The following is a 7490-nucleotide window of genomic DNA, read 5'->3' as shown; positions in this document are numbered from 1 at the left end:
GAAGACCCTACTATATACAGACGCATAGTAGGAAGCTTGATTTATATGACTATTACCAGGCCAGATTTGAGCTATGCTGTTTGATTGGTAAGTCAGTTTATGCAGGCTCCAAGGAAATCACATTTGGATGCGGCTAGACGCATACTCAGGTATGTGAAGTCCACATTGCAGTATGGACTATTTTATGAGACTGGGGTTCAGATACAGTTGCATGGATACACTGATGCTGATTGGGCTGGTAGTATTTCTGATAGACGATCTACCAGTGGATATGTGTTCTCTTTTGGGAGTGCTGCAGTCACTTGGAGCAGCAAGAAACAGCCTACAGTTGCCTTGTCGAGCACAGAGGCTGAGTACAGGGGTGCAGCAATGGCTGCATGTGAGGTAGCTTGGTTGCATAAGCTACTTTATGATATGCATCAGTCTACAGATGGGCCAGTTGTCATTTATTGTGACAACATGAGTAGTATACACTTGGCAAATAACCCAGTCTATCACGCTAGAACAAAGCACATTGAGGTGCATTATCACTATGTGCGAGAGAGGGTTTTACTAGGTCTTATTGATCTAGTTTATGTCAGCACAGAGGATCAGGTAGCTGACATATTCACGAAGGCATTGGGCGCAGAGAAGCTGCGCAAGTTCAGAGACCTGCTTGGTGTGCAGGAATTGGGATTGAGCTCGAGGGGGAGTGTTGAGATATCGAGCTCCACTCGTGATACGCCAGGGTGACCGTTGTGTATTTATGTCACCGACTTGTCAGTTGCAGATGCGGTTGGTACACCGCCCCTGAATAATAGCTACATGATAGCTATCCTTATCTACTCTAGTTCATGGCTCAGTTAGTATGCCACCTTAGTTAGTTGAGTTTGGTTTGAGACCCATATAGAGGGTTCTTCTATTTCTTTGTACTTGAGTTCTTTTGGCTTACACAACTAAGAAGAAGAAAACTGTTTTCAGCCTCCACCCTTGTGTGTATTCCCCCATTGTGCAAGCAAGGAAAGCTACAAGTGAGACTCCTTCCTTCTCTCCCAAAATCTTGACACATGTGTAGCCCATATGGGCTACACAATGCGCATGTGTAGTCCAAATGTGCATATGGAACGGATTTGGGCTCTATGCGTAGCCTAAATGTGCTCATGTAGCGCATTTGGGCTCTATGCGTAGCCCATATGCACTTCACAAGCACATATGTAGCGCATTTGGGCTTGATGTGTAGCCCAAATGCACATGTGTGTGCATTTGGGCTACAGATAAAGCCCAAATGACATGCGCATCTGGGCTATGCATAGAGCCCAAATGCGCATGTGTAGCACATATGGGCTACACAATGCGCATGTGTAGCCCAAATGCGCATATATAGCAGATTTGGGCTCTATGCGTAGCCCAAATGCGCTCATGTAGCGCATTTGGGCTCTATGCGTAGCCCATATGTGCTTCACATGTGCACATGTAGCACATTTGAGCTCTATGCGTAGCCCAAATGCACATGTGAACGTATTTGGGCTACGCATAGAGCCCAAATGCGCTACTCATGCGCATATGGGCTATGCATAGAGCCCAAATACGCATGTGTACCACATATGGGCTACACAATGCCCATGTGTAGCCCAAATGCGCATGTGTAGCGCATATGGGCTTCACAATGCACATATGTAGCCCAAATGGGCATATGTAGTGCATTTGGGTGACAAGTGCTTGACAGGCTATCTACAGAATACCAATAACCTCAGCGTGCATCTTGTCACGATTTGAGCAGCTGAAAAGGCGTAACAAATCCGATACGAGATTACGAAGCTGAGACCTCTCGTGTTGTTCTCTACACAGCGGGGTCACGAGAGTGGCATGCATTGTGCCCATTCATTGCAGGTACAGGTACAGGGTCGAAGAGCAGGTGCAAGTACACATCCACATCCACATCAACATCGACATCCTCATTCTCGTAGGTTGTGATCACCTTGCATGTTCACACGTAGTCGCTTTTGGATTGCACATCTTACATCTACGTGGTCACTTGATGTATGTGATATTGTGGGTCCATTTTTGGACATCCGCTTAACGCGGTACAGTCACTTACTACTGTGGTAATGTATGACTCATGTGGTGGATGTACATGGATATTCCTGTAGCCTTGTGTGAGGGTCGAGTAAGGTTTTTTTGAAGCCCTGTCGGTGTGAGTGCTGGGTAAAGCATCACAGGGTGGATTAGGTACTAGAGCGTGCCCTCGAGTAGCCTCGCCAAAGACCTCACATGTCTCTTTTGAGCCGTGGGGTGACGGATGTATATCTTATGTGGTACAGGACATCATATGGATTGCATTGCTGATTTGCCATGTGGCATTGTTTACGCACTCTATGCATTGTCAGTGACACGGTATATGCATTTAGGATACCCTATGCGACAGTTGTCAGTTTGACAGTCAGTTTATGCATTTGGTATTGAGTGGTTTATGGTTATATTGTCGGTATATTGCCGAAATACTGCCGAAAATCTGCTGGATTTTTCATAGGCTTACAGTGTATACTGCACATTGATTGGTCATTATCTTGGTTGCCCATTGAGAGCACATTATGGCTTCTTCATCGTCAGAGCATTCTTTGTTCAACATAGAGAAGTTGGAGGGCAATAACAATTTCTCGTTTTGGAAGGCACAGATTTACAATGTCTTGGTGCAGAAGAAGCAAGTGAGGCCAATCAAGTTGCAGGGTGTTAAACCAAATGACATGACTGATTTAGACTGGCAAGATCTTGACGAGCTTGCTATGTCCACTATTATGATTACCGTCTCCAAAAGTGTGTACTTCAATGTGAAGGGGGAGACCATAGCTTATGGTGTTTGGCAAAGCTATGCAATCTTTATGAGAAGCAGAGTGTGGCTAGCCAGGTTTACTGGCTAAAGAAGTTGTTCGATTTGAGCACGAAAGAGGGTACAACAGTGTCCGCACACTTGAATGAGTTCAACACTATTTTCAACCAGCTTGAAGATCAAAAGATCAAATTTGAGGATGGTATCAAAGCTATGTTCCTACTTGTGACATTGCCTGAGAGTTGGGATACATTTAGAACAGCCGTTAGCGATTTGGCACCTACCATTGGGCTTACATGCGCTGATGTGGAGAGTAGCCTTCTCACTAAGGAAGTCAACAGGAAGAACAACCATGCGAACAAGGGTTCTAGTGCATTGATTGTGAGAGGCAGGTCCCATACTAGGGGGAAGTCTCAAGAGAGAGGCACGTCTCGTAGCAAATCTCGTTTCAAAAAGGACGTCGAGTGCTTTCATTGTGGAAAGAAAGGGCACATAAAGAAGAATTGCTACCAATGGAAGAAAGAGAAGAAAGGGGACAAAGAAGACAAAGAGGACAACAAGCACAAGGAAGATAAAGGCAAAGCAAAGGTTCAAGAGGTGAACAAAGTGATTGAGACACTTGATAGTGATGATGGAGATATATGCTATGCATCTGCACTTTTGTGTGATTCTCTCATCACATCCGATGCGTCAACACGATAGGATTGGCTTCTTGACTCAGGTGCATCTTTTCATGTGACTCCTCATAGGGAGTGGTTTGCTACCTATGATGGCAGTAGGAGGGGATGTGTCCACTTGGGTGATGACTATGTGTGTGACATTGTTGGAGTGGGAGATGTGCATCTTGCATTCCCAAATGGTTCTACTTTTGTTTTGCATGACGTACACCATGTGCCGAAGCTCACAAAGAGCTTGATTTCCTTAGGGCAGCTTGATGACTATGGTTTTCACACCACTTTTGGTTCACATTCGTGGAAGATTTGTAAGGGTTCACTTGTTATTGCAAAGGGACCCAAATGTGGGACTTTGTATCCCTTATATGTGTTAGGTGTGAAGAACAATGTAATCGCTATTACAGAGCAACCAAGTGTTACTTTGTGGCATCGACGGTTGGGCCATATGAGCGACTCCACCTTGCTTGTAATCCACGGCTCCCATGTGTTCTAGCCAAGATCTATCGCACTCCATCCACATGATTCCTTTTTCACCCCAATTCATCCTTTCCTTCTTGGGTCTCAGGTCTGCCTTGATTTGTTCTATCATTCTCCCTTCTGTGGCATACTCTACTGTATCTATCCCTTGCTCACTTTCATCTCCTGTAGAGCAGAAGTTCTCATATTCCTCGTCGTTAGAGTCTTGCTCTTCAGACCGTCATTCTCAGATGAGGAAGAACTATATCGGCAGGCTGCTAAAGCTGCAATCACGCCAACGGAGGATCCAACTGTGCCACTCTACATGATGGCAGGAAGCTCACTCAACCCAAGGAAACTAGTCTCATTCCATATCCCCAGCAATAAGCTAGAGCTTCAGGAAATCATAGAGTATCTGACAGACACACTGAAGGGCAACTTGGCTGCCAACCTAAAGCCTCTATGTGATCTGTTGACTAAGCTAGAATGGAAATGGACCAAAGTCCACGACCTGAATTTGTTATACAATTGGGCTTTAGTGACCGACGACAAGGAGAATGAAGAGGAAAGCTTAGGCAATGTGCAACAGATGCAAGCATAGGATTATTGTGGCCATAGAGCTGCTTCACCCAGTGCGGCAATGGCTTTTCCAGTGGGGTGATGTCAGGTTGGTGAACTTTTTCCTCATCATCTGAAGATGATGCTTCCTCCTTCTTCAGGATAGGGACAGCTCTCGGGATAGGTTTATAGTGGACTACTTCCTTGCTTGATGATAAAGTGGACGAACTTGCATTCTTCTCCTCCACTGTATGCGGCTCCTCCTTGAACACCACAACCAAAAAGGAATGGAAATATTGTCTCGTTTTGGTTATGTCCCGTCTCTTGACTTTGATAAGTTTTCTACATGTGAGCAGTGCATTTATGGCAAGCAAACCAAGTTGTCGCATAAGAGGATTGGTAAACAAAAAAGTGAGCCGCTAGAGTTGGTTCTTAGTGATTTGTGTGGGCCTATGCCTACTATATCGTTAGAAGGTGCATCATATTTTTCTACATTCATTGATGATTACTCACGGAAGGTGTGGGTTTTTCCTCTTCGTAGCAAGGATGGTGTTTTTACGGCATTCCAAAACTTTTTGGCATATGTTGAGAATCAGTGTGGGAAGAAGCTTAAGTGTTTGCGCACTTACAATGGTGGTGAGTATATGTTAAAAGCCTTTCAAGAGTTTTGTGACTCAAGAGGCATTAAGAGGGAATTGACAGCTCCCTACAACCCACCACAGAATGGTGTTGCTGAGAGAATGAATAGATCTATCCAAGAGAAGGTGTTGAGCATGCTATCCAATGCGGGTCTACCTCATGGATTTTGGGCTGAGGCTGTAAAAGTAGCAGTGCATTTGATCAATTGCTCACCCAGTAAGCCTTTGGATGGGAAAGTGCCTGAAGAGGCATGGACAAATAAACCTCCCAGTTACAAGCATCTTAGAGTGTTTGGTTGCGAAGCATACATGCATGTATGCAAGGAGAATCGCACCAAACTAGACCCAAAGTCCAAAAAATGCATCTTTGTTGGCTATGGTGATAACGATGAGATGGGTTACCATTTATGGGATCTCGAAGCTCAAAAGTTAATATGCAGCCATGATGTCATATTTCTTGAGGACAAAATGCATAAAGAGCCGATCAAGACTAAAGAGGTGCGACATGTTATCTTCCAAGAAGCTGGACAACTAGCAAATGAGCGGATTTTAGCACCTAATGGTGGGAAAAACGTTGAAAATCCAGTTGGGATTGATGCCCCATTGGATCAGTAGGTTAATGGTGACAATATGCAGCTGGGAGATGCCATTCCGCAAGCCAAAATGCATGAATATAATCATGGACAGCCAGCTACAAATGTGGACATTCCGCTTAGAAGGTCTACTCGTGTCACCCATATACCTCAAAGATTTGATGATTATGTCATGATCACTAATTGCAATGAGCCCTCGTGCAATGAGGAGGCTATGAGAAGTGATGATAAGTGGAAGTGGGAGAGAGCCATGAAATCCGAGATGGATTCTCTTATCAAGAATGCTACATGGGATTTGGTGCAATTGCCTAAAGGGAAAAAGGTGCTTCCATGGAAATGGGTTTACAAGAGGAAAGTCACTGCTGGAGATACTTTGCCTAAGTACAAAGCACGTTTGGTTGCTAAAGGTTTTAAGCAAGAGCAGGGCATTGACTTTGATGAGATCTTTTCACCTGTAGTGAAGATGACTACACTGTGTACCATGCTTGGTTTGGTTGCAAGTGAAGATATGGAACTTGTCCAAATGGATGCCAAGATAGCTTTCTTGTGCATGAGGATATCTATATGCAACAACGACCTGGTTATGCTATCCATGGTAAAGAGAAGTTTGTGTGTAAACTCAAGAAGAGTCTTTATGGACTGAAACAAGCACCAAGGGAATGGTATCACAAGTTTGGTGCATTCATGAGGTCCCAAGGGTACAAAAGAAGTGAAGTGGATCACTGCCTATACACGAAGAAGCTATTGGATGGAAGTCTTCTCATTTTGATCCTTTATGTGGATGACATGCTTATTTCCGGGAAGCATACTTATGATGTGGATGCTTTTAAGGCTGAGTTGCATATGACCTTTGACATGAAGGATTTGGGTGAAGCTAATCACATTCTTGCCATGCACATACTCAGGGACAGAATGTAGAAACAAATTTGTTTGTCACAAAACGAGTATATATGCAAGGTATTAAAGCATTTCAATATGGAGGGGGGGGAGTCATTAGGTACTCCGTTACCTCCATATGTGAAATTTAGCCAAGCAAACAGTCCCAAATCGGATAAGGAGCGGGCTGAGATGGCCAAGATACCTTATGCATCAGCAGTGGGTAGTCTTATGTATGCCATGGTTTCTACTCGTCAAGATATTGCATTTGCAGTGGGAGTAGTGATGATGAGTAGATATATGGTTGATCTTGGCAAGAAGCATTGGGAGGTAGTGAAGGGTATCATGAGGTACTTGAAGGGTACTAAGGATATGTGCATATGTTTTGGAAGTCGAGATGCATCTATTGTGGGATACATAGATGCGGATTTTGCAGTGAATGTGTTGAGTGTTGAAATAACCTATTTTTTGGCTGATTTTTGTTGTTTTTAAGAGCTGAACGGTTGATTTTATGAGATGATTGATTGGTTTGGAAGTGGTTTGAGAGTGTTTTGGATAGGTTGGAATGGTTTTATTAAGCTCATGATCTTTATTAATAGAGATGTGAAGTTCTATTGATGATATGATATGTTCTGTTTGGTCCTGATAACTTTCTATTGAGCTTCTGTTTTGTTCTGTTTTCTCTCTATATGGAAGGATGGAGTATTTATTGATAGGTTTTGAGATTGTTTGGAAGATTTTTGAGTGATTTTTGATGGTTTGGAATGGTTTTGGTATGAGTTATGTGGTTCTGATGCTTTCTGTTGACCTTGTGTAACTCTCTGTTGAGCTTCTGTGAGCCTCTGTAGACCTTCTGGATGCCTCTGTATGTGTTTTGTTGGATGAGAGT

This window comes from Lygodium microphyllum, chromosome 16 (genome assembly GCF_053477565.2).
Source record: "Lygodium microphyllum isolate KBCC chromosome 16, Lygodium_microphyllum_v1.1.10, whole genome shotgun sequence".
Lineage (NCBI taxonomy): Eukaryota > Viridiplantae > Streptophyta > Polypodiopsida > Schizaeales > Lygodiaceae > Lygodium > Lygodium microphyllum.
Note: the sequence above shows the minus strand (reverse complement) of the source record.